At 43.4% G+C, this 26,425-nt stretch overlaps 1 protein-coding gene and 1 long non-coding RNA gene across 5 annotated transcripts in view; one reads left to right on the plus strand and one right to left on the minus strand.

The window, feature by feature from the left end:
- Window positions 1–2,743: 2,743 nt before the first annotated feature.
- Window positions 2,744–7,218, minus strand: LOC148687408 (uncharacterized). The gene is made up of 2 exons (XR_015947894.1): window positions 7,075–7,218; window positions 2,744–3,269 (listed from the first exon to the last, which is right to left on the minus strand). It is a non-coding gene; the product is annotated as an uncharacterized LOC148687408 (long non-coding RNA).
- Window positions 6,906–26,425, plus strand: part of PTPRA (protein tyrosine phosphatase receptor type A) — a 138,272-nt gene continuing 118,752 nt past the window's right edge. For all 4 annotated transcript variants that reach the window (XM_035103105.3, XM_035103107.3, XM_088661149.1 and 1 more), the window contains exon 1: window positions 6,906–7,300. The gene's annotated coding sequence lies outside the window, so the exon portion shown is untranslated. The remainder of the gene's footprint in view (window positions 7,301–26,425) is intronic.

Below are 26,425 nucleotides of genomic sequence, written 5' to 3' on the forward strand. Positions count from 1 at the left end.
CTAAAGTTAAGAAATAGCCGCAAAGTTGCTTCCGTATTAGGAAAGGCCATCTGAATTTTTTCCTTGTATATAAGTTGATAAAGGTCTGCATGAGACAGAGAGTGCTCTGCTGTAAGCCTATGGCTTTGTCTCATGTACAGGTGAAAGTGCAAAAGTTCATCAATAGGTTTCAGGTCAATATTATTTTCTGGGTATGCTTTCATCAACAGTTCAACACCTTGCTGAATTTCTTGCTTAGATGCTATCGGGATAGCAATAATGGAAAAACAATTGTGTAACACCACTGTATACAGTACTTCTTTTTAAATTGGCTTCAAGTGCATCTAATACAGTATAGGAATAAAGGATTTCATCCTTTATTATTATTATTATTATTATTGCAAAACGTTTCAATATGTACATGTATGTTTTCAATAAAAATACAACATTAATACAAAACCATCTTTACAAAAAAAATCAATAGATAACAAGAATAAAAAGAGAAAAAAGAGAAAAGAAAAAAAGGAAAGACAATACATTAAATGAAAACAATCATACCCCTCCCTTTCCCTCCCCCAACCCCGCCCGTCCACCATCCTCTCCCTCAACATTAAGGAGTGGGATAAGGAGGTGGGCCTATTAACTACCTCTTATATTAATTTTGTTTCATTCCTCAAACTTCCTGCCTTCCCCGATGCATTTTATTTGTCTTAATTTTGAACGTACGTAACACCATGCACTTATCTATGTCAAATATCAAATGCGTTCATATTTCTTAGTGCACCAATATTTTGCTATCAAGATTTCTACCGTCCTGCCACATTTTAGATTTCAATCCGACATTAGTACAGGTAATATTCCTTTACAATATTTTTCCACATATATTTTATATTTTTCCCACTTTGCAGCAAAGTTTTGCTTTGATTTGCCTCGTATGTTATTGGTTAGAATGGCCATTTCCGCCAGTTCTTGTAACTTGCCCTGCCATTCCCATATTGTAGGGACCTCTGTTTCTTTCCAACTTTTGGCGACCAGAATCCTGGCCGCCGCTGTTGCGTACAAAAATAATTCCTTTGTTAGGTTTGGTATGTCTTTCCCTATTATACTCCAGCCTGTGGTCGAGGTTGTTTGTCTTGGAAATGCATCCAGAGTTTGTTCTTGAGTGGTGGCTGAGTTTGCTCTGATGACACGAGTGAAATGCAAACCCCTCATGGAAGAATGTGGCAGATCAGATAGATAGAGGGTTTTTTTAGTCTTTAAAAAATAATAATCAATGCATGTTAAGCCATTGGCTTGTTTGCATGCGCTAATCCAGGTGCAGCGTGCTTGTGCACACTGCCGAATCAACAGCCCGCTTAGTGCAAGCCACAACTGCGAGCCAACCTGGTTTGTTGCTGGCTTGCTGATCTTGTGTTTGACAGGAAGCAACAAACCATGGTCCCTGGTTCAGACATAAGGGGAAGCCAAGGCTTCCTGGTCTGTTTATCTCCCCTGCTCCCAGGGAAAGGAGTGAAGCAAGAGTGATCAGGCAGCATAATTCAAATCTTACCTCTGCCATTACTTCACTGGCCGGCCTTAAGCAACGTACCCACCAACATTTGTCTGATGAAAATAGGGATAGGGATGTCCTTTTCCATAATAATACCCTTCCAACATATATCATAACATTAAAAGTAACTTTAAAAAGATGAATCAAAATTGGCTAACAAGAGATAAAACACCAGTGATGTCTATTTGGTTTTTTATTTAACAATGTTCCTATTCACTCATTCTTTTTTCGGCTGAAAGATGCTGTACCTGGCAGCCACGAAATTATCACCTCTGAGAGTTTGTGACTGTTTAGTATGTTCTTAAAGGTTTTAAATATACAGTATATGTTTTGAAATCCAAATCCTATCTATAATTGTACTGTTGCATCACTTTGGTGTTTGCCATGTTGGGTCTCCACTGGTAGGAAAGGTGGGGTTTTATATATGTACTGTACAAATTCTACATGCATTCATGCAATTCTCTGTCCTGACACTAGGTGGCAGAAGGGGCCAAGAGGTTTCCAATTCAATTCCAGCAGATGGGAAGGATTAATACTGTATGCCATCCAGTGAAAAGGTGGGTCGTGGTCCCACACACACATAAAGTCATGTTGATTTTATAGACTGGGTTCTTTGTGGTATTCTTGGTTTGACGGTAGCAGTTTCACCTTTCCCATTAATATGATGCAATATATCTTCATGCAGCTGTAAGAATGATGTCACAAACTGGAGAGATGGGGGGGGGAAAGTTGCAATCAGACACATGTGCCGCTCTGTTCTGCTCCTGGATCTGATTGGGGCAGGGGAGGAATTTCTGGGGAGGGCAAGACAGACAGAGCCGCCACTGACATCAATGAGGAGTTGTGAGATTTCTAGAAAACCAGAATCTGCATAGACCAGGCATCCCCAAACTTCGGCCCTCCAGATGTTTTGAACTACAGTTCCCATCATCCCTGACCACTGGTCCTGTTAGCTAGGGATCATGGGAGTTGTAGGCCAAAACATCTGGAGGGCCGCAGTTTGGGGATGCCTGGCATAGACAGTGCTTGACCTGAAGGAGCGTCTCCACCCCCATTGAGCTGGGGGCCTTCTGCTGGTTCCCTCGCTGTGAGAAGTGAGGTTACAGGGAACCAGGCAGAGGGCCTTCTCGGTAGTGGCGCCTGCCCTGTGGAATGCTCTCCCAGTCAAGGCAATAAGCAACTATCCTACTTTTAAAAGACATCTGAAGGCGGCCCTGTTTAGGGAAGTTTTATTCTGTTTTTAATATTCAGTTGGAAGCCACCCAGAGTGGCTGGGGAAACCCAGCCAGATGGGCGGAGTATTAATAATAATAATAATAATAATAATAATCCATTTCAATAATGATTTGTGCTTGAGCTTGCTTTTCTTATGTACATAAGCACCATAAGTGTGCTGGGTCAAGCCAGTGTTCCACATAGTCAGGCCTGTTCTCACAGTGGCTAACCAGATTCCTATGGGGAAAATGGTATATTGTATTGCATAAAAATCTTCATACTGCACATTTTGAGGAAGTTAAACCTGATCTTAATTTTTTTTTTAACTCATTCCAAAAAAATATTTTTTAAAATACTCCAAAAAAGAGAAAATATTCTCTTTCCCCACCCTGAAGGGTTTCACATCTCTACATCCAGATAAATTCCACTTGACTCAGGTAAGGTTTTAAGTCCAAGCTGATCTTCTGTAGCGACGTTTTTAGATTACTTCGGGCAATGAATTTCTGTGTTGGCGATGCCTCAGTTACTAGAAGAAAAGGGACAGCATTATTATTCTCTTCCAGAAACCACATAAGTCATCACTGGTAACTTTTATAAATATGTATATACACAAACTCAGTTCTCAGTGCTGAAGCGGCTTCCAGACATGTTTTAATCATTTAATAGCTCTGGGACTTTGACACTGATGCACTCCTCTAACGATTACAAACAAAAGAAGAGTCCTGCAGCATCAGACCAGAGGCCCATCTAGTCCAGCATCCTGTACTCCAAGCAGATGCAACTGAACATATTTTTTTTTTGACACAGCGTATGAATATTACGCTGTTAATTACCCTGTTAATTTTATCTGCCTTTTATTTAGTTGGAAATTGTAATAACCTTCCTTTGAGGCAATGCCACATGGTCTGTAAGCCTGCTGTGTATGCTGTTTTTTTATGCACTCTCTTTGTTCAATAGCATGTTGCTTCTGTTGCAATTCCACCATGAGAGCACAGGCCAGCTTCATCATTTTGAAAAATAAACTACAGTATTGTAAATACTAATGCGCCCCCTACTTTGCATGGGATTAAAATGATGCATACAAGTATTTCTGCTTATGGGCAAAGGCAGGTGGAGGTGGGAGTAATGTTTTGTCCTAGAACCTTCAATAGAGAGATAGCTGAGTGTCGTATTAGCATCACAGTAAAGGCTGAACAGCAGAGGAGGGTGGTGAGTTTTGATGTATAACATTGCAATAGGCCAAAATGCTGAGCTTCACAAATTATTTTTAAGAGAAAGAGAGAAAACCTTATTGGAAATATTTTCTACATACCAGATGTACTCTGCGCCATCTACTATTATTCTGTTTGCAGACAACTTCCACTAATTGGTTTAATATACTACATTGCATTTGCATTTATATCCCACCCTTTTCTCCATGGAGCTCAAGGTGGCTTACATGATTCTCCCTCTCTCCTCATTTAATCCCCACAACAACCCTGTGAGGTAGGTTAGCTTGAGAGTGAGTGACTGGCCCAAGGTCATGCAGTGAGCTTCATTGCTGAGTGGGGATTCAAACCCTGCTCCCCAGGGCCTGTTCTGACACTCCGACCGCTAAGCCACCACTGGTGAAATTTGGGTCATTTTGAGTCCCAAACTTTGCAACAAGGGTGAAATTTATAGTAACAAATTACCAGAATGTTGGAGTTTCCAAAACTGATTTTAGGCCTGTGGCTTTAAGTGCGCCTTGACAAAAACAAAAGTACTGTATAGGAAATTTTAATGAGAAGCTTTATAACCCAAAGTCAGGTGGACTAACAGTCACATGATTCCACAGATGGACTTCAACTGCTCCCCTCATCCCTGGCCACTGGCCATGCTTGCTTGGGCTGATGCAAGCCAGAGTTCAAAACTTCTGGTGGGCACCTAATAAGCCTTGCCTGATGACCTCTAACAGGTTTAGGCAACCACTGAAGTGCAGAAGAACATTGACCTTTAGTCCCTTCCCCTTCACGAAATTGCCACAGTGCTGGCAGTGCAAGATACCCTCCGGGGCTGTCTTTATCACATGCTGCCACTTCTGCTTTTGTGGCTGACCATCACATGGTGTTGCAAGGCGATAATGCAGCAGCAACATCAGCAGGTTTCCTGGGGGTGAGCTCAAGTCTGCTGTCGGGGTTAAAGTCATATCATGTGAATATGTATCTGCATTCTAAGAGTGGAGTTGCAAAAAAAACTGGTGGCCAAAGTAGGCATGATGGGAATCATGTGAGCAGTCCTCTTCTGTTGTTTTTTTAAAACCATATAGCAGCTGTGGTGGATGGGTGTTAATCTTGATCAGTACCAGGGAATGTGCAAGAGGGGATTTAACCCTTTGCTCCCCACTGCTCCTATGTTAGTAGAGGATGGGGGGGGGGGAGAAAGCAAAGTTTGCAAAGACCAATGTGACTGAAGTCAGATCTACTTTGGCCATGAGGTATCCGAGAGCTGGTGTCAGGGATTGGGCAGACACTGAGCAGTGGTGGGTGAATTCTGATGAGTGGGCACTGGGAGAAAGGGGGTTGGGACCGACTTGGAACAATGGAACAATGATCTGGGGGAGCCTGTAACAGCCTGGAGACAGACGGAAGTCAGAGGCAAGAGAAGCTGCAGGATTGGGGAGTGAAGAACAGGTGCAGGAGGAGGGAGAGAGAGAGGTCAGGCTGGTGCAGAACCAAGAGCTTCCATGCCTCCACCTTCTGTCGCACCTCTCCGGCTCCCAGGACCAGGCGAGGAATGAAGAGGGAAGAGCAGAAGCTTTGGGATGCAAGTCTCATCAGCCCCAGTCAACACAGATGTGGTTCAGCAACAGAAGATATGGGAACCAAGCAGGTCCTGGCAGCTGAAGAATCTTCAGTGAGTGTTGCATGCTATGATCTTATTGATAAAGAAAAGTTTTGTGCATGCACAGGGCATGTCCTACACCACTGATGGTTTCCAGAGTGCGTACATTCTGCTCTGGCACGGCTCATTGGTGGGTGGGGGTTGCAGTCATGCAGCTGAAATTCATTTCCTAGTGGGTGGGTGAGGGGTGAGAGACTAACTAGCAAGAGTTTATGCGCTGAATGAGGCCAGAGTTTCACACAGCCCACAGTTCTGTCCAGATACATTTGGGGAACTCTAAAGCAGGCCAGATGTTGTGCTTGTAAACGAGGCTCTCCAGGAGCAACAGTTTCCTTTATGTTTGTCACCTGAACTCTATATGGCTGTAGAGAGGGAGCTCTGTTGCGTATGGTCCAGACTGCTTATGGAACATCGGAAGCATGGCTGCCTCCAGCTGTAACTATGACATAATTAGTAAATCTAGACAGACTGAGAGCTAGGTAAAACAGGGATAATCTGGCTGCATAGCTTGCAACCTGAAGCTTCCTTACTAGCAAGCAATCCTTCATTAACATAATGCAATAAGTATATAATTAAGAATAATGAGCAGCAATCGTACTGCTGGTGTAGCAGAAAAAGAAACCAAAAAAAAGTGGGCCTTGCGCAATGCTGTAATTCCTACAAAGGAGCTGTGTGATAATATTAATACTGTACCATTTAGTAATATTAACATATAATTATAAAATGCTATAATAATAATAATGACCCCCAATATTTTTCTGCAGCAGCAGAAAAAGCAAAAAAGTGGGTCTTGTCCAATGCTGCGATTCTTACGTAGGGGCTGCGTGATCATAATATCGGTACATTAATAACAGTACTATTTAGTAATAATATCTTATATAACGTTACAGTAAGAATAATGAGCCCCAATTCTGCTGCTGCAAGAGCAGAAAAATAAACGAATAAAATCGATAAAATGCCGCGATTCTTGCAAAGGGGCTGCGCGCAACATTAACCATAATATAATAATCATAACAATAATAGTAATTACAATGAGCCCCCGTCGTGGCGCGACAGTAGCAGCAGCGGCCAAACTAATAATCCAGGAAGAGGAGCGGGGGGGGGTGAATCCTTCCGCCCCCGCCCACTACCCCCGAGGCCCGCAGAACCCGATGTGGGAAGTGGGAGGAGCCACCCTGGCGCGCCGCAGCCAACCAGCGTCGTCCTCTCGGCCGTCCAATCGGCGGGCTCCTTTCAAGCGGCGGCCCGTGGGCGGGCCTTGCCGGGGGGCGGCACCGCCGCGGCCTCCTCCGCCTCCTGTGAGGGAAGGAAAGGCGGGCAAAGCGAGCGGGCGAGGCGAGGGAGCCGAGCTAGGAGGGAGTTGGCGCGGCCGTGAGGGGAAGAGGAGAGCGCGGAAGGAGAAGCAGAGGAAGCCCGGAGGATTGCCGTCCGCTGCAGCTAAAGCCGCCGTTTCGCCGCCGGGAATTTACCTCAGGCTGGGCTAGTCGCCTTCGCCGCCGCCGTCGTGCATGGAGCGGCACCGCGGTGGCGAGGGCGGCGGGCAGGCTCGGGAGCCGCCGCTCAGGAAGGGGAGGAGCAGCAGCAGCAGCAGCAGCCGGGACTGGAGGAGCCCGCCCGCCTCGGGACTCTGAGGGAGAGAGAGAGAGCGCGCCCTCCTCACGACCCCCACCCGACTGCCTCCGTCGCTTGGCAACCGTAAGTCTTCCTCCCTCTGAGTCATCCCGCCGCCTGCTCCGCCCCACAGTTCAGAGCGGGCAGAGCCCCGCCCCCAACTCCCGCTGGCCACGCCTATGGCCAGCCGCGCGCGAGCGTGGTTGGGGGATATCAGAGGGCCGACTTGGAATAAAATACTGGGGGCGGGGCCAGATAAGCCCCGCCCACACAATCACATGACGCGGGGCACACACACTATTTGAATGGTAGTGCCCCTCAACTGGGGGAAGGGGGCTGCCCCCCTCATATTTTTTAGGGGGGGTTGCTGAAGGCCCCATGGCCCCTATGATGCAAGCTTGTATATGTGTGTAGATACGTATGGTAGGGGCGTGTGTGTGTGTGAAGGAAAGTTAGGTTGGTTATTAGCCAACGCTCCCCCCCCTTGAGTCATTTTTGGGAAATGGGCTGTTGCCCCCACCACACCACCCAATAAGCTATAATCCCCAAATTGCTCCTCCAATGTGTTGTACCAGTTTGCCCTCACCCCACTGAGCTATTACCCCCTAGATTGCCCCTCCAATAAACTATAATCCCCAAATTGCCCCCACCCCAGCGAGATTGCCAGCTTTCTTTTAATAATAAGGACTGCAAGAGGATCAAACCTATCCATTCTGAAGGAAATCAGCCCTGAGTGCTCACTGGAAGGACAGATCCTGAAGCTGAGGCTCCAATAATTTGGCCACCTCATGAGAAGAGAAGACTCCCTGGAAAAGAGCCTGATGTTGGAAAGATGGAGGGCACTACCGGTAGGAGAAGGGGACAACAGAGGACGAGATGGTTGGACAGTGTTCTTGAAGCTATGAACATGAGTTTGACCAAACTGCGGGAGGCAGTGGAAGACAGGAGTGCCTGGCGTGCTCTGATCCATACAACTTCCATCCTAGTAACTTTTTACTCAGAATACAGTAGACCCATCTGAAATGCATGGGCATGGCGAACCTTACATTGAAGTGAAATTATTCATTCCTATGCATTTCAAATGGGCCTGTTCTGAGTATGGCTAGCATTGGGTACAACCCACAGGTTTTCTTTTAAGGTTGTATTCAACTAACTTTTTACATAGAGTAGACTCATTGAAATGCATGAGCATGACTAACTTAGTGAACCTAAGTCATGCCCATGCAGTTCAAGTGGGTCTGTTCTGAGTGTGGCTAGCATTGGGTATAGCTCACAGGTTCTAGCATTCGTAGAAGCTGAGATATGAGGTAAAACATCCAGGCAATATTTAGGTCTCTCTTTTTATAAGTCGAAAGCAGGCCTGCCCTTTCTCCTCCTCATCCTCCTTTCTGGGATTTCCCCCCTCACCCAGCCCCTGGAAAAGAGATTCCTGTGGATGGATGCCCATGCTCCTCCCCCTCTTTCTAATTTAATTGTGGAACAGGGTTTGAGAGTTTGCTTGCTTGGGAGGAAGTCTTCCTGGTGCTTACTCCCAGCAAAGAGTGCATAGGGTTGCGGGTTTAACCTGCTCTTGCTTTTTATTTATGCAGCTTATTTTTTCCATATGTGATAAATGAGAAATTATGTTTAGCTTATTAATTGGTTTCATGCACATTGTTATGCTCTGAACACTTTATAATAACAGTGGGTCATGCAGAAGAAATGCCCTCTTCATGTTACTTGCTTCAGCAGTTATTCTTCCTCACTCTGTCTCCATTTGCTTGAATCAATAAATGCATATTGATCTCTGTTTAAGGGCCGAGTTTAATGGAGAAGAGTCTTTAATGCCTGTGTCCCTCTCCTCATCCCCCTTCTACAATGTCATCTTCCCCCCAATACACTGTGGTTGATATATTGGCATAACACTTCTCTATTTGGGCTGTGGTGGTGGAACTGGGTTTAGAAAATGCCCCTTACATGGCTTTTGTTCCACTTTCTGGGGTCATTATTAGACTAGATATTCTGTTCTTGTTCAACATGCTTGAAGAAGTACCCTTCAGGTTTCCAGGCCCTTTCTTGTCTCCCTGTTGGAACATAGGATTGTACCAGCACAGGCTACTTGAGTATTGTATACTCATATTGGCACCAGCTTTTCAGGGTCTCCAGCAGATAACATGGTACATGACCCTTTTGCTGGAGATTTCCAGGGATCAGTGCTGGGACCTTGTGCATGCAATAAATGTGCTCTGCTATTGAGCCCTGGTCCCTTCTCATTAGCAGGTGACCTTCAGCCTCATAGACACTGTGTGTAATAAGCACCTTGCGGTGCTCCTCTCCAAGTAGATAATACACCACAGTTGTGGAATGTGTATTCTGACCCTCCTGAAGATAAAAACCCATTCTGGACTGAATAGATGTACATAGTTATTGACCTGCCTATTAGGTAGACCTCTGTTTCTGGCAATGCATCTTTGTAGCATTGAGTGTCAGGTGCAAAAAGATTGCACCCTCTTTCTGTATTGTTGTTGTTTAGTCGTTTAGTCGTGTCCGACTCTTCGTGACCCCATGGACCATAGCACGCCAGGCACTCCTGTCTTCCACTGCCTCCCGCAGTTTGGTCAGACTCATGTTGGTAGCTTCGAGAACACCGTCCAACCATTTTGTAAATGTAATGGGGGCCTTAACTTCAAGGGGCATTGAGCATGTGCTGTGTTCAAGCCTATTTAAGGCCACATCGTTATTTCCATCCCCTGTAGAGTGTGTGTGTGAACAACCATTGCACTCCGTAGGGTAGTTTCATTGGCCTCAGAGATTAAGATCCGCAAAGATCATGCATAGATGCTTCCCTTGGACTGCACCCTACTTGAAAGTAAAGCTAGGCCCCTCCATGATGTTTGGCTGCCCTGATGCTTTTTATTTCAAGAGAACAGTCTTATTCCTTCCCTGGTCCCATTTTCCCTGTTGACTTTCCCCATCTCTCTTTGCTTTCATCTAAATGTTTTTGGATGGGGAAAGAGCTGTAGCTCAGTGAGCTAGCGCAAAAGCATGCAGAAGACCTGAGGCCCAGTCTCTGTATTTAAACCCACTGCCCCCTGCACATACTATTTTTGATGGTTTTGTCTTTTGCCTTCTTTTTTACTTGCTTATTGTAAAACACCCAGATAACTTATGTTGTAGGACAGCATGCAAATGTCATAAGATGAATACACAGGGGTGGGGAAGACTCCTGACTGAAGAGCCACTGCCTTTCAGTATGCAGTAGAGACAATAGATGGACTAATGCCTCTCTGTAGATCAATGGCTTTTCAGACTGGGTTGTGAAATAGTGTTTCAAGATATTGTTATAAGTTACATTCTTAACTTGTTACAGTGTTAAAAGGCTTTAGTTCCAGGATGGAAAGAGAATAATTTTAGTGGGGAATAGCAGTGCTACTATGTATGCTTGGATTGTTTTGTTTGTTTAGTCGTGTCCGACTCTTCGTGACCCCATGGACCATAGCACGCCAGGCATTCCTGTCTTGCACTGCCTCCCGCAGTTTGGTCAAACTCATGTTCGTAGCTTCGAGAACACTGTGCAACCATCTCATCCTCTGTCGTCCCCTTCTCCTAGTGCCCTCAATCTTTCCCAACATCAGGGTCTTTTCCAAGGATTCTTCTCTTCTCATGAGGTGGCCCAAGTATTGGAGCCTCAGCTTCACGATCTGTCCTTCCAGGGAGCACTCAGGGCTGATTTCCTTAAGAATGGATAGGTTTGATCTTCTTGCAGTCCATGGGACTCTCAAGAGTCTCCTCCAGCACCATAATTCAAAAGCATCAATGCTTGGATTACTTAAAAACAAAAAACAAACAAACTAGGAGCCTTTCAAACATATTGTTCCTGCAGCATGGTGGCAAGGGACAATACAGCCTCAATCCTAGTCTCACTTGCCTCTTATTCATCATTATTTGAAATAAACTTCCAGTGTGTAAAAGCAGAGAAACTTCTCAATACATGCAGACCTTCTGCTTTCTGAATTTTGTGAAATTGCAGAATAGAAAGCCATGAAGCTTTAGGGTAGAAATAAACTTTGAGTTATTCTAGACTTTTCAAGGAACTACTACAAGGACATGAATAAAATAAAAATGGGTTCGGGATAGCTAACTTTGATGTTAACTGTAACACTTACACCCTGCTTCTGTACATGCGTTATTCAAAATGAGTAGAAGCAGAATCTGAAACAAATGTTTGTACAGTATATAACTCAGAAAGTCATGCTATCCTATATGATACTATGGACTGCAGAGGGCTCAAGCATCACAATTCACATTGCCTTCTCCCCACTCTTCCCTTTGTGCTTTGCTTTTTGATTGTTTCTCCCATCTGACACAAAACATTCTTTGGCTTGGAGGCCACTGAGCATGCTCAGTCCACATTGGCCTGGTTTAGGGTTGTTGTTATTTTTAATGAAGGTGTTGTACTTTTGCCTATCCTGCTTCACCCAGCCAAAACTTACATTTTCCCCTTCTCAGAACTCGACCACCTGAGTTTGCTGTTAGAAAAATGTTGCGCTAATATTACCATTCAATTACATTGCCTTTTCGACTTTCTCCAAAATTAAGGGTTTCTTATGATGATGCATGATAGTGAAAAAACCTGTATTACTGTTTCTAAAACCTAATGATTAAGCTTGGTTCACTAAAATATTGCTTTCATTTTCTACCTGTTCACTTTATTTGCCTAGCTAGCTAAAACTAAAATACACTTACATCCTTAGGGTGCAGCAGCTTGTATCTCCATTTTATGTAATTATATTCATAATTGTTTTATAATTATATTCTGAATAAACATAAGGTGTGTACACATCTAAATTTCACAAGTAAACCAATTGGCACAATTTTAGAGGCTAAAGTAGCACATGAAACGGTTGGCAATGATTGCGGAAGTAAACTACCTTTTGGATTGGAGCATGTTCTCATTATATCACGGATTGCTAGGATAAATGTGCACAGAGGTTTATTTGTGCTAGGTAAGAACATAGGAAGCTGCTTTATGATACGTCAGACCGCTGGTCTTTCTGACTCATGTTCTCCAGGGTTTCAGGTCAGTATCTCTTTGCAGCTCTAGCTGGAGATGCTGGGGATTGAACCCGAGACCTTCTGCATGCAAAGCAGATGCTCTACCACTGAGCTGTGTGGTACACGTTATAGCATATGTGATGGTCATATGGCAAGTTGTAGCTATAATTGTTCAAAGTTCAGACAGTACAAATTTCGTGGTATGTAGTCAGATGCATGGTCTAATATATAGTATAATGCACAACCCTGGGCACAGCTCACTGTGGAAAGGCAGCATATAAGTAAATTAAATCAACGACTTCAAAATCCAGCATTACCGGTAATTATAGCAGGCTTACCCGAGTCACTTGCCTGCTAGCTGGTAGCAAAATAGTTAAGCTGCTGTACTTTGGAGAGCTGGCTTACATATTTTGCTTCTAGGCCTGCTGACCTGCCACACATAATCTAAGTTTGTATGGACAGGTGGGCTGCAAATGTTATTTTAACTGGATTACTGGTTATACAGTATGGTGAAATGTAAAGGAGGAAAAATTATTCCAGTTAGCCATTCAGCCTAAAATTGGAAGGCCATACCTGTTTTCATAATGGAAAGTGGGGAGATTCAGCTGTGCTTTGTAAAATGCTCATATTTAACAACAAGCCCTCAGTTTGTTCTCAGATGGATCATAACAGGTTTGCATCTACAGGAATGTGGGAGAAAAGGGAAGGGAATGTGCTTGTATCTGAGAAACAGGCAGAAATGTACTAATAATCCAATATGCAATTAGAATTATGGTACCTTTTTCACAGAGGGTTGTTTTCACTGAGTGGATATAAAGATATTTGTTTTCCTGGCCTCGTATTAAATGAATTCCTTAAAGGGAGTATTTATGGTATGGGCTAAGGCATAGATTATGAAAATGCGGCCCATCCTCATCCCCAAAGTAGCTGTTCAGGCAGGCTGTGTTTCATAGCAAGATGAAATCTGGCTTATTCTCTCTGAAGCTGATGTTCCGGAAAAGATCTAGGCCCCTGGAGAAACATTGCAGAGCCAAGGTGGTGACATACGAGCTGTCGTGTTTTCTGACTTCATTAAAGGCCCTGTCTTTTCCGGAAACGTCTTGGTTCTGAGTGTGCTTAGTAGATGTGGCTTAACCAGCGCTTTATATCTACAGGGCTTCACGAACAGCTGTAATGGTTTTCAGCAAAATGCCTTTCTGATTGAAAGAGATTGTGACACAAATGCTTGCTCTGTCAGGATTGTGGAACTTGGGGTAGTTCTTGCTTGTATGAATGAGAGAAAAAGGTTGCACTGCTTCTGTAGTGTATCAGTTTTATGCAGTGAAAAGCTCTTGTGTATCAAATATAGTTGGTGCTGATCTCTCTTCACATCCTGGCAAACCAGATGTCGCCTTTCACATTTTATCTGCAGTCTGATTAGTTCATAGTTGCTTTGCAAATAAATCAAACGTTACTATCTCTCTCTCTCTCTCTCTCTCTCTCTCTCTCTCTCTCTATATATATATATATATATAATGGCTAACATATGCAGGCTAATGGTACACTGATGTATTGGTGATGGGGGGAGGAGAACATCCTAGAGGAGAACCCAGCTTCCAGTTTACAAGGAACTTTCCTATCTGTTCATCTGGAGGCACCTCTGGACTCAGCACTGGTGACCAAGAAAGTAGCTCTTACAAGCCAGGTTTTATAGCATTCTATGTAGAGTAAACATGTTCGCTTGTCCTCAAAGGTATATAGGACAATAGTTCCTGATCTGGCCAACAGGCTAGATCATTATCTCCTCCACCTCTCATGAGCCACGTATGACAGGTATAGGAGTCTCCACTCACCTGCCAATTACCTGATATCAGTGTGATGTTAGAATGACACCAGGTGACCTTTTTTTTTTTTTTTTGCATGCAAGGGCCTTCAGAAGCCCATTTCAAAGCACTGGACAAGATAGCACTTTAGAAGCCCCTTTGAACCAGCTAATGAGAACAGTGCTCTTCAACTTTTAGTTTCCAGATATTGTTGGACTCTCATCATCCTAGAGAGGTTACCTGATGGTCAGGAGTGATGGGAGTCGTAGCCTAATATCTGGGGATGCAAGATTAAAGAACACTGGGTTGTTTTCCATCTCCCAAAGCATAAGAACTGGATTGGCTGGTTTGCTGTGCTTTATGTGTGTTCTAAGGCACCTACCATTATTTTCTAAGGCACATACCATAGTAAGGTTTCCTGACATGGATATTTCTAAAATGTGGCTTGCCAAATTACACCCTCACTATTGCCCTGGAGTCAAAATCTCACCCTGTCTTCCAGCTTTCTGTGTGCCTCAACTCTGCATGCAATGTTTGCGTTTTCATATTGACGCCATTCTCCCAAGTCGTAGGGACAGGGTGGCTTAGAAATCGAAACGTTTCTCTCTTTTTGCCAAGTGTAATTCCTCCAGCCTAATATGATCCCTTAGGGAAAATGTGGTTTGGCATCTTTAGAAAAGCCTTGCCTAGCCCATACTACCCTACGGAACATATGAACTGCCTTTTTTTTTTTTTGAGTCAGACCCATTGGTTCATCTAGCTCAGGACAGTCTGCACGGACTGGCTGTGGCATCCCAGGGTTTCAGGCAGGGAACTGGTGTCCCTCCAGATGTTGTTGGACTTCAGATCCCATCAGCCTCACTTAGCTTGGCCAGTGGGTAGGGATGATGGAATCTTTAGCAGTTAGTCCTTCAACATCTGGAGGGCACCATGTTGGCTACCCTATGTTCTGAAAAGAAAAAAATGAAGCAGATTACATGAAGGGAAAATCCAGAGAGGAAGGGTGATGGGAATCATTGCACTAACTGTAATCTTGCCCCAGGACTATATGAGTCAACCCCATTAGCCTCTCTGCCTTTGTGATTCTTCCATATAGCAACAGGTGCAAAATTGATCTTTGTCCCTATTCTTGCACTATGTAGTTTTGCCTCACCCACGAACAGGGCAGAACGTGTGTGTGTGTGTGTGTGTGTGTGTGTGTGTGTGTGTGTGTGTGATGGAATTCAGAAGCATTATGCTTAGGGCTGTGTAAAGATTCTCAAAAGCCAACATTCAACTTCTAATAGACCAGATATTTTGGAGTTTCCTAGCTCTGCTCAAACTGCTGCATCATACAGGCAACAGCCATATGATTAGTACAGTGGTACCTTGGTTCTCGAACTAAATCCATTCTGGAAGTTCGTTCGACTCCCAAAACTGTTCAAAAACCAAGGCACGGCTTACGATTGGCTGCAGGAGCTTCCTGCACTCAAGCGGAAGCCACAGCAGATATTTGGCTTCCAAAAAACGCTTGCAAACAGGAACACTTACTTTCGGGTTTGTGGTGTTTGGGAACTGATTTGTTCGGCAACTAAGTCATTCGAGAACCAAGGTACCGCTGTGTATCGTAGCACAGAAGCCTACAAAAACTACTACAATGGTACTTGGGTTACAAACGCTTCAGATTACAAACTCCGCTAACCCAGAAATAGTACCTCAGGTTAAGAACTTTGCTTCAGGATGAGAACAGAAATTGTGCTTCGGCGGCGCAGCAGCAGCAGCAGGAGGCGGCTCCTCCATTAGCTAAAGTGGTGCTTCAGAACAGTTTCAGGTTAAGAACGGACCTCCAGAATGAATTAAGTTCTTAACCAGAGGTACCACTGTATTCTACAAAAACTGCTAGCATGCCTGAATATACACATTATTTATGTAGCCATCTGAAAGTAATTCTTATTCCCAGCCGGTGAGTAGTAGCTACTTAAGGTTCATTTACCTATTTTATATACAGTATTTATATGCTACAGTACTTAATACCAGTACTTAATACTCTTAAGTGGTTTAAAACAACAACGACAAAGACACCCTATGTACAAAAAATATATATAAGCACCTATTTGCCCTTGCTTTTGAATATGCTTGAGATGCATATTTTAGCACCCACCATATTTCTGTGATTGTAAGTTGTTTTAAACTGTTTTCAATTTTGTCTTTTTGTTGTTGTCACCCACCCTGGCACCTTAGGGTGGAGGGCAGGTAATAATAATGTAATAGCAGAAGAAACAATAAAATCCCATAAAAGCAAAAACATAGCAGCACACTTTAAAAACAGAGTCAGGGAAATGATTCAATAGTTTGCCCATCAAATAACTGCAATGTTGATGGAGGATTAGGGAGAGGTATGGTCAGCAGCCATCTGGGCCCCACCCATCTCCAACTATATCTCATTCTCCCTGCCATTACTTACCATAGTTTCTCCTACCGATAACCAGGAATAGGAGCAACATTCCTTCATGTCCACATGACACCCATCTTCCAGTCAATTTACCTTCTCGAAGCATTCCCAAAGCTTGTATTTAATTGGTTCCCAGTGGCTCCAGAATGGTTAATATGAGTTTATTGGACTAACTACTTATAACACACGCCAATTCCATGCTATTTTGAAAGCTGCTGAGATGGACTATCATTTGTTAGTCATCCAAACCACCACCTTGAAAGTGAAACTCGGTTGAGAACAAGCCTTAGCTTTATAAAGGAAACAGTGACCTTGCTTGTGGAAATGCGTAAGGGGTTTTCCTCTTGTGTTGCTTTTTATTACAGTTAATTGTGGAGGTTGCCTAGAAATTCCTAGAAGGGTCCTATCATTGTATGACCAATATATACCTATGCATAGGTATAGAAATGAAAGGCACAGTAGGCAATAGAAACAAAACATGTACTAGAAACTAAGTTTTGGCATTACTGGATTCTTTTGGTGGTTGAGAACACTACCTTCTTGCAATATAATGGCATTGGACCAAGGGCTCTCCAAGATTTCAAGCAGGGAATCTCTGCGAGTCCAAAAGAAGATGCTGGGAACAAAATAAAAAAAAATTCTTTCTAGGAATGAAGGGTGCCAGGAGTTGAACCTGGAGCCTTCTACATGCAGTCAGATGTTCTGCTCTTGAGCTATGGCCCTTACTCATATCTCAGCTGTTGGCCTCCACAACTCTCTCATCGTATCTTTCTCTTCATTTTGGATCAAGTTTTCACTCATAAACAAAACTTGTTGTGGGGTGGGGACAGTCTTCTAGTTCTCGCTGTGTGTGCACATACACATGTGCTGATGTGCTCCCATGTACTGTTCCTGCCAGACATTTGTAGAGAAGCCTGCACCGCTTCCAGTTAGTGCTTGACTGGGCGGAGCAAAAATCCAGTTCAGATGTAATTGACTTTTTAAAAAAATATATATTCTGGGGTGTCATCCAGGGATGGAAAAAATGACAGGAAGGAAGGGAGTGATTATTTTCTCTCTTTCTCATGCTAAATATAGAATGACATTAAAACCTGGGAGCAGCAGATATTGTCGTGAAAGGAATTCTGGCCCATTTCAATGCTGTCTATTTCCATACTTGATTTGTTACGAGGTGCTGACTTTTTGTTGTAAACTGAATGGGTCTGGCCCTACCAGGGGCCTCTGGGGCTAAACTATGCTGCATGCAGTGTTCTTCCAATGCTTGAATTTCTGTGTCAGGTTAGGAATTAACCACTTTTCTCTCTCTCCCTCCAGCTCTGGGAAAGTTTGAGAATGTACCGGATGCTGTGAAAATGCTTGTGGGTTTTCTTTTCTGTTTTTTGTCTGGGGATTTCTAGAAGAGAGAGGCATAATGGGAAGGGAGCGGATGGCGTGCATGGGTCACTAGAACCTGCCATGCTTAGTGCTACAAAACAATTCAGCAGATGCAAAGGCAGGAATTTTGGGGGATTTTTCTTTTTCTTTTGTGGAAAAAAATCTTCAGGTCAGTCTTTCTAGAGGAAAAGTATTTTGAAATTTGCTAGCAACAACAATCTGTCTTAAATTTCTGAAAGTGAATAGGGGTTACAGTTTCAGCTGCATCAAAGAGAAATGGGTTTAAGAGTTAAATGTGCATACATCTCTAGTTCATAGTGCAGCTAATGTCCAACTTCCAGTGGATTTGCTGTTGGCAAAAAGAGCAGCCAGGCTCATTGGGCTCCATTTCTGATCCTGATCAGAATGCACAGGAAATGCATGTGCATTCTGCATATTGACTGATTCAACTTATTTTATTTGTCATGAAAGCCAGGCAATTGAAACTGTGTGTGCCTTACGACTGGGAACCAGGAATGCTTATTGTTAGCCATTAATAAGCTTACCCTTTAATAAGCTTATGCCATTTTTATGCAGCTGTGTAATACTTGCCAGTTCTGTTCAGGCCAGACTGAGGCAATGTGTTTTGTTTTCCAGTCATATTATGGACATTTAAGTTGGTTCTGTTGTGGTTGTTGCATAGGTACATATTCTGCATTTGGGGGGTTGAGTTCTGGGGTTCATGCATCCTCTGTGAAGTTCACACTGCCTCTGTAGTTTTGCAGGATTGCTTGCAAACCAGACCAGCGTATTGTTGACGAATTTTAAAATACCTTCTGCTGTATAGGCTTTTATCATTGTAAGTTGCTTTTGAGGCATTTCGTTTTGAGACACTTTGTTACAAGAGATGAATAAATCCAATTAATACTGTGACTGCTACCACTAATAGGCAAGCAAAAATGTTGTTTCTGAATCAGCATTCTATCTCATTTTACAGATAAAACTCTTTAGGGGTGTAGTTCTGACCTTTTGAAGCTAATGTGAACTTTTCTACTGTAACAGTCTTAATTCCATTCTACCTCCAAAGATAGCATATGTGGCTCTTTTGCTTTTTCACATATCTTTACAGCAAACCCGTGGTAGGTTAGGCTGAGAGATAGAGGACTGCCTCAAATTCACCCAGTGAGTGCCCTTGTCTGAGCTCAGGGACTCTATTCCTAACTAGCATTGGTATGATGATGATGATGATGATGATGATGATGATGATGATGATGAAAAAATCATACTGCCGTTCATCATAATGGATTTCAGCATAGTGCCATCATTACACACATATGCATAAGGAATCCCAGTCCTTTAGAAGCGTTTGGCAAATTGGATTTTATCTGCAGTACCACAGAATCACTTATTAAAACAAGTGCCAGTAAATTAGATATCATTACAGGAATATGAAAGTGACTTCTGCTTCCCAACAGAATGAAAGAGCAGACATGATCTTTTTAGTCTCTATCAACTTGAGGTTTTTTGTCCACATTGGAGAGAGGTTGCCTAGATTTGTCTGTAGGACATACCTAAAGGCGAAAATGCCTGCTCTTTTTCTACGGATGCAAGTTAGTATTAAAAGCACAGAATGGGAGCACACAGAGGTGTGGCCTTTCCCCTGCTTTTCTGATGCTTAACCACCATATACTGTCTGCTTTTGACAGTCATGGGATCCTCCCTTGGCCTAAATGTCCTGTAGGGTAGCTGCGGGTTCTCTTTTGTTTTCAACTGTGAGGACATTCTATGAATGGGACCTTTATAAAGCAGATTATGGTGCAGGTCACATGCAGGTCCAGTTTGGCATCTCCTTATAATTGCGACATCACATTGGTATCCTGGTAATTTAATAAATCATAAGGAAACTTTGCTAGTCCATGCAACGGGGAGCAGTTCTTGTGTTCACTGCTGCTTGAGTACATGCAACCATGTGTAGCAGTTGAGTGTCCATGCTTATCAGCATACATCCTAACCTGTGTACAAAGGGCTGCTCCGTTTAAGTGCTGTTAAACTTCTTAAACAAGGAGGGAAGTATATATCTAGGGAGAGGTTTTGAAAATAATTTCACATTAACGTTCGCCTCCTTCTGGACCAGCCTGGTGTATCTCATCGGTCTGACAAGCTAGTGTGCAGAGCTTTTTTAAAAAATGTACATGCATAACTGCCAACTGGGGGAAAGGAATATTAAATGCTTTTATGGGAGACTTCACCCTCCAAGATGGAGTGATCATCCCCCAGTTGCTGCTTATTATCCAGGAACAGCAGATGATTCCCACAGTCCAGGTATTCATAACCAAGTCCTAATTCAGGAGTTCTGTGCCCTATCTGGGAGAACTGTACCAAATTGTAATTTGATGGCATTTATAAAGCCCACTCCTTTACATCAGGATGGGGAAGTGCACAACTTTGACAGTGGGTTGGGGCTGCCACCTATCAATCCCCTGATATCTATATGCCATTGGCTAGTTCAGAGGTCAAGCCGGGGTGCAAAGAAAGAATCTTCTTTTGCATATATGGGTGTGGTTAGACCAAAATGTCGGCAGCCAACCTCTGAATCCTGATGGGCCTAATTGCTCCACCCCCTCATTGACCTAGTTCTGCCCAAGATGCTCAAAGAGTGCTTAGGCCATGGGTGGGGAACCTCTGGCCTATGGATCATTAATCTACTCCTCCTGCTTGCAAATGGTACTACCAAAGGAGGAATTGGCTGCCTCATGACCAAAAGTGCATGTTATATAGCAGGTGTCAGCAAACTTTTCAGCAGGGGGCTGCCCCTCAGACCTTGTGGGGGGCCGGACTATATTTTTTTTGGGGGGAATGAATTCCTATGCCCCACAAATAACCCAGAGATGCATTTTAAATAAAAGCACACATTCTACTCATGTAAAAACACCAGGCAGGCCCCACAAATAACCCAGAGATGCATTTTAAATAAAAGGGCACATTCTACTCATGTAAAAACACGCTGACTTCTGGACCGACCGCGGACCGGATTTAGAAGGCAATTGGGATGGATCTGGACCCTGGGCCTTAGTATGCCTACCCATGTTATATTATGGTTACCAGATTTTTTTCAATGAATCCCGGGCGGGCGTTGCCCAGGAGGGACACATGGCATGCGGTTTCTCTGCCAGGCAAGGTGCAAAGCCCTTCTTTTACACCCTGTGAAACATAAATGCACAGAGTTTTTTTAAAACTGGGCAACAGCCGCCCGCCCGCGACTCCCAAGCCTCCCCTGATCAGTCAAAACAAAGGAGATCGGGGGAGGCTCGGGGCACACAAGATACATAATATGGGCACACAAGATAAGATAAGATATATTTATTGTCATTGTCCCCTTGCGGGAACAACGAAATTATTCGGTTGCTACATCCACTCAGATAAAGCATTCCGCATAATCCAAAATTAAAAAACCTAATTAAAAACAGTAAATATAATACAAAATAACAAGTAAAATAAAATGACTTCAAAGTCCAGGCTTTCCATTTAAGGCCAAAATCACTCTAGAGAAGAAACTGTTCCTGAGACGGCTCGTTCTAGCCTGCATTGTTCTATATCTCCGTCCCGATGGCAGGAGCTCAAAGCAATGGTGACCAGGGTGCGTTGGATCTCTTGATATGTCTAGTGCTTTTCTATGGCACCTGGTAGTGTAGATTTGTTCTAAGGTGGAGAGTGAGCAGCCAATAATGCTCTCTGCTGTTTTAATAATTCTACACAGCCCTGCTCTGTCCTGAGAAGTACAGCTTCCGTACCACACACATAAGCCGTACGCGAGCACGCTCTGTATGGCACAGTGATAGAAGGCAAGCAGCAGCTTTTGTGGAAGATGGTTTTTCCTTAAAATTCTCAAAAAATACATCATATGGGGACTTTCAGCAAGGAAAAATGGCGGGCACCAGGGCAGTGAGCAGCTCCTGAAGCCAGCCAGAGCCAACTGCGCTAACAGGCTGGCTCCGGGCTGCTGAGGCTGCCGCTGCCACATTTCCTGGGGACAGATTTGCAAATCCGGGGGTCTGGTAACCCTATGTCATATAGGATTGCTTGTGATATATTTCGTGTGTGTGTGTGTGTGTGGTAATGTAGGCGTGTGTGGGGGTTTTTATTTTAAAAGGAAATGCAGATTGCCGGGGGTGGTGGTTGTGGTGCTTATTTTGTTTGGAGCAGAGAAGGAAGGTGTGTGCAATCCTTCCCACCGCATGATTTTCCCAGTTAGAAGTCTCCCTAGAGTGATACATTTTTTCTCTGGGAGGCAAACAGCATCTTGGGGGTTAAATATACTTCCCTCCTCCTGTTGCTGTTATGAAAAAGTGGGCAGCCTCCCATAGCTGCATCTGCCTTTCTCTCCCTCCTAATGTTTAGTTTGGCCCTTAGAACTATGCCTTGGAAATGAGTCTGTCCTGCTATGTTCAGTGCAATGTGGCTCCCAATATGTCCTTAGGATTGCAGCCACAGAAGGAGTTTGCTGTTGGTTAAGGGGGAAAGTAGTGAAATGTTGCATTCATCTCTTAAGCTTCGATGACTCTTATGGAATTCCTGTGTGTGAGGTTTTGTTTTGAGTGGAGAGCTCAACAGGAAGGCCTCTCGGGGAAGGGTGTGTATGGGTTGGGGGAAGGTAGAGTGTTTTGAAACAAGGGAAAACATGTAAGTTGATACAACCAGCAGAAAGCTCTAGGATAACCCCCCCCCCTCCAAGGGGTGAGGTCTGCTGTGCATTCACTGCGAGCAATTACACTGCATTGTGGTGGTGTTTTTAAAAGAGAATCGTAATGCACATCTGTTTTCCAAAAGAGAACTCTGCTCTCTCATAGGGACAGTAATATTTTTTTAAACATTGATTCAGTGTTTCTGATTTCTGTGTTTGCTCCCATTCCGATTCTGACCCCCGCCCTCCCCCCCCACCGTTTTTCCAAACTAGGCCTGAGGTGGTAAGTTGGTCACTGTAACTTGGAAGTGGAAGGATCCAGTGGGTCCTCTTAGTGGCTCGTTTAGTTTGGTATCCAATGGAGTTGCAGTCTACAAAACAAGTTGGTTAATAGTGTTGCAAGTACAGTGGTACCTCGGTTTATGAACACAATTGGTTCCGGAAGTCTGTTCATAAACTGAAGCGTTCATAAACTGAAGCGAACTTTCCCATTGAAAGTAATGGAAAGTGGATTAATCCGTTCCAGACAGTCCGCGGAGTACTTAAACTGAAGCGTTCATAAACTGAAGCAAACTTTCCCATTGAAAGTAATGGAAAGTGGATTAATCCGTTCCAGACGGGTCCGCAGAGTACTTAAACTGAAATGTTCATAAACTGAAGCATGGGTGTAATTGGTTCCGGAAGTCTGTTCATAAACTGAAGCGTTCATAAACTGAAGCGAACTTTCCCATTGAAAGTAATGGAAAATGAATTAATCCATTCCAGATGGGTCCGCAGCGTTCATAAACCGAAAATTCATAAACCGAGGTGTTCATAAACCGAGGTTCCACTGTATCTATTATGCATGCCCTACATTTTGGAAAATAGCCTACATTTCAGCTGCAGCAGGAGATGAAGAGTTTCAGGACTCCTGTTGTGGAGACGCATATTTACTCATGTTCTCATGGGTAAAACTCTCTATAGACAGGAAAATGGCATGACCAGGACATAGAACACTGAAATGCTATTTTTATGTGAAGGGAGGATTTTTTAAAATTTAGACAGTAGGGGGCATGTTTCTGGCAGGGGACAGACATGATCTGATAGGTGCCTGTCACAACCTCTTGGGAACTTGCTTTCCAAACTTTCTGTGTTTAAGGAACCCATTCTACTGTGATTTGTGTTTATTTAAAACGATTCTTTAAAGAGTTATGGGCAACATATTCAGGTGATAGAGGGTCCTGGACCTTTCTTGTAGGACTTCATTCACTTTCATTCTGCAGACCACCAGCGGACTGCGAGCTTCTTTCAGGTGTTCTGCAGCTGGTCCACCTTAAATATTTATATTGTTTTTAATTGTATTTTTATGGCTTCTTTTATTTATTACATTGTATTTTATTGTATTACGATTTTAATTCTATGGACTACCAGCTGTAATACAAAGATAAAAGAAGTATAGAAATGCAATTGAAATTCATGCAGCGTCTAGCACAATGTATTGCAATTGCTCCAACATGCAGAAAATATTTTAAGTGGCCCGCCAGGACCAAGTGATCTATGCAAAAAGAAGTTACGGAGCCACTGTCCTAGAATGTTGCTATGGCTGCAGAAGTGGAAGTGTGGTGGTGAGCAAGCTGCCTTTCAGAGAAACATGACCCCCAGTGCTGTTATTTTCAGTAGATAAATCATGATGAGCTCCTGAGGAACCCTAGTATTCCCTGGAACACAATTGGAAAATCAGTGCTTTGAAGCTTAGATCACCAAAGCTGTTTCTGGCAACTTATCCTTTGTAAGTATTGTTTTTCTTGCCCCATATACCAATTCCATCCTTAGTGACTTCGGCTTAACCATCTTTATCCTGCTTAACCACCATTGCTGTACGTATGAAATATAATGTATTAAACCGGAAGCCACAGATAAATTCTCAAGAGTCTCCACCCAGGAGGAACTTTTCAGAGGATTCAGCAAGACATATCTAATCAGTATTTCAAAATGTCTTCATGTATGTGTTCATCTGGGTCACAAAAAAACCATGGAATTAATCACTCAGTGGCACAGATATTATGGCAGATCTGGTTTCCACCAAAGCCATGCAGATATACAGCTATAATGTCTGGACACACTGTAGATTAGGTAGGTTTGATTATATTGGAGAATATACCTGACAGTTGGCTGGAGGAGATTAACTCTGGTTTGTCTTTACAGCTGCATGGAGGGATTGTATATTGCTGCATGTTTAATTTCCCAGAGCAGATTTTTCTCCAGGACTGAGGAGAGAAATTGATATGGCATCTGTGACAAAACAAGCAGGCTTTTTACTTGTGAGGATTTTGTCTGGATTTAATTTTATTGTGAGATTCTGCTAAGCTTTTTTACAACCTTCCCCACTTTTCTCATATAAGTGCATGAGAATTAGGCTTTAATTTTCAAGAATAATTTAGTATTGTCTTGTTATCCTAACTCCATTCCCCCCAAAAGAAATACCCTCAGTAGGCTTGAGGATCCTAAAACTTTAAAAGCATGGAATTTGGGCTGTTTTGTTTCTGAAGCTTTAACAGAATCAGCATTACATTTTTCAGTCTTATCTCCCCAAACATGTTGCCGCTTAAGTCTTGGTTCTCTTGGATGCAAGATACTCTGATTGTATTGGTTTCATAGTGTATGCCAATGGAATTTTTTTGGTAGGTTTTCTTTCCCACATTAAGGTATGGAGAAAATGGAGGCCTCAGATGATTGACTTGCATGATGATCACCCTACCCTTTAATTAGAAGTGTTCATTTTAATGGACCAGATTTATTGGTGACACTGACCTTCAAGTCATTCAGAGCATTTCATCAAGAAGAAAATGTCATGCCAGTTCAAAGGGCAAGTGCAATAGAATAGTCTCCGTAGTAATCCTCTGCCTTGGACGCTTGTATTCTATGCTGCTGAGATGGCCACTTTTGTGTGTGCTTCATATTTCTGCCTAAACCACCAATGGGGAACCTATAGCCCTCTGGATGTTGTTGGATTCTATTCCTCATTAGCTCTGGCCAGGATGGCCAGGGGTTGGGAATGATGGGAGTTGTAATCCAACATCTGGAGTGGAGGGTCACATGTTCCTCATCCCTAAATCTTTGGAGTTGTGTTCCTTTTCAGAAAGCTAGCAAGGAAGGCTGTGTTGTGGAGCTTAACTAGGAAGATGAAAGGGCAAAGCAAGTTTCTTAGGGAGATTTAGGTTGTGGTGGTACTTACTTCTAAAAGTTTGTGTGCAGGTGGGTGGTCCTGAAGCCTGGAAAGCGAGATTTCCTACCAGTGCTATCATAGAGTTGGAAGGGACCCCAAGGATCATACAGTCCAACCCCCTGCAATGCAGGAATCTCAACTAAATAATACATGACAGATGGCCATCCAACTTCTGCTTAAAACCTCCAAGGAAGAAGAGTCCACCACATCTTGTGGGAGTCTATTCTACTGTTGAACAGCTCTTATCACCAAAAAGTTCTTCCTGATGAGTCGGAATCTGATTTCTTGTAACTTGAAGCCATTGGTTCAGATCCTAGCCTCCGGAGCAGGAGAAAACAAGCTTGCTCCATCCTCCATGGGACAGCCGTTCAGATATTTGCATATGGCTATCATCTCCCCTCTTGGTCTCCTCAATTACTCCATGATATAATAAAATAAGATAACATTTACACATGGATGTTCTTAAGCATTCTGTGTGAAGAACTGTAGGCATTTGAAAGTGCTCTATAAATGCTTAGTGTTAAATAATAGGATTAGTTGGCCATATTTGGCTGTCAGATGACTGGCATTCTTGCCCTACCTAGCAGTGAGCTGGCTGGGTGCCTTTTTAATTGTAACATGCAAAAACTCAACAGTTGGTAGGAAAGTTGGTTCCTTCTGCTGCAGCAAGCTGTGGCAAACTTTCAAGGGCGCCATCTACCCA

This window comes from Zootoca vivipara, chromosome Z1 (genome assembly GCF_965207765.1).
Source record: "Zootoca vivipara chromosome Z1, rZooViv2.hap1.1, whole genome shotgun sequence".
NCBI classification, from domain to species: domain Eukaryota; kingdom Metazoa; phylum Chordata; class Lepidosauria; order Squamata; family Lacertidae; genus Zootoca; species Zootoca vivipara.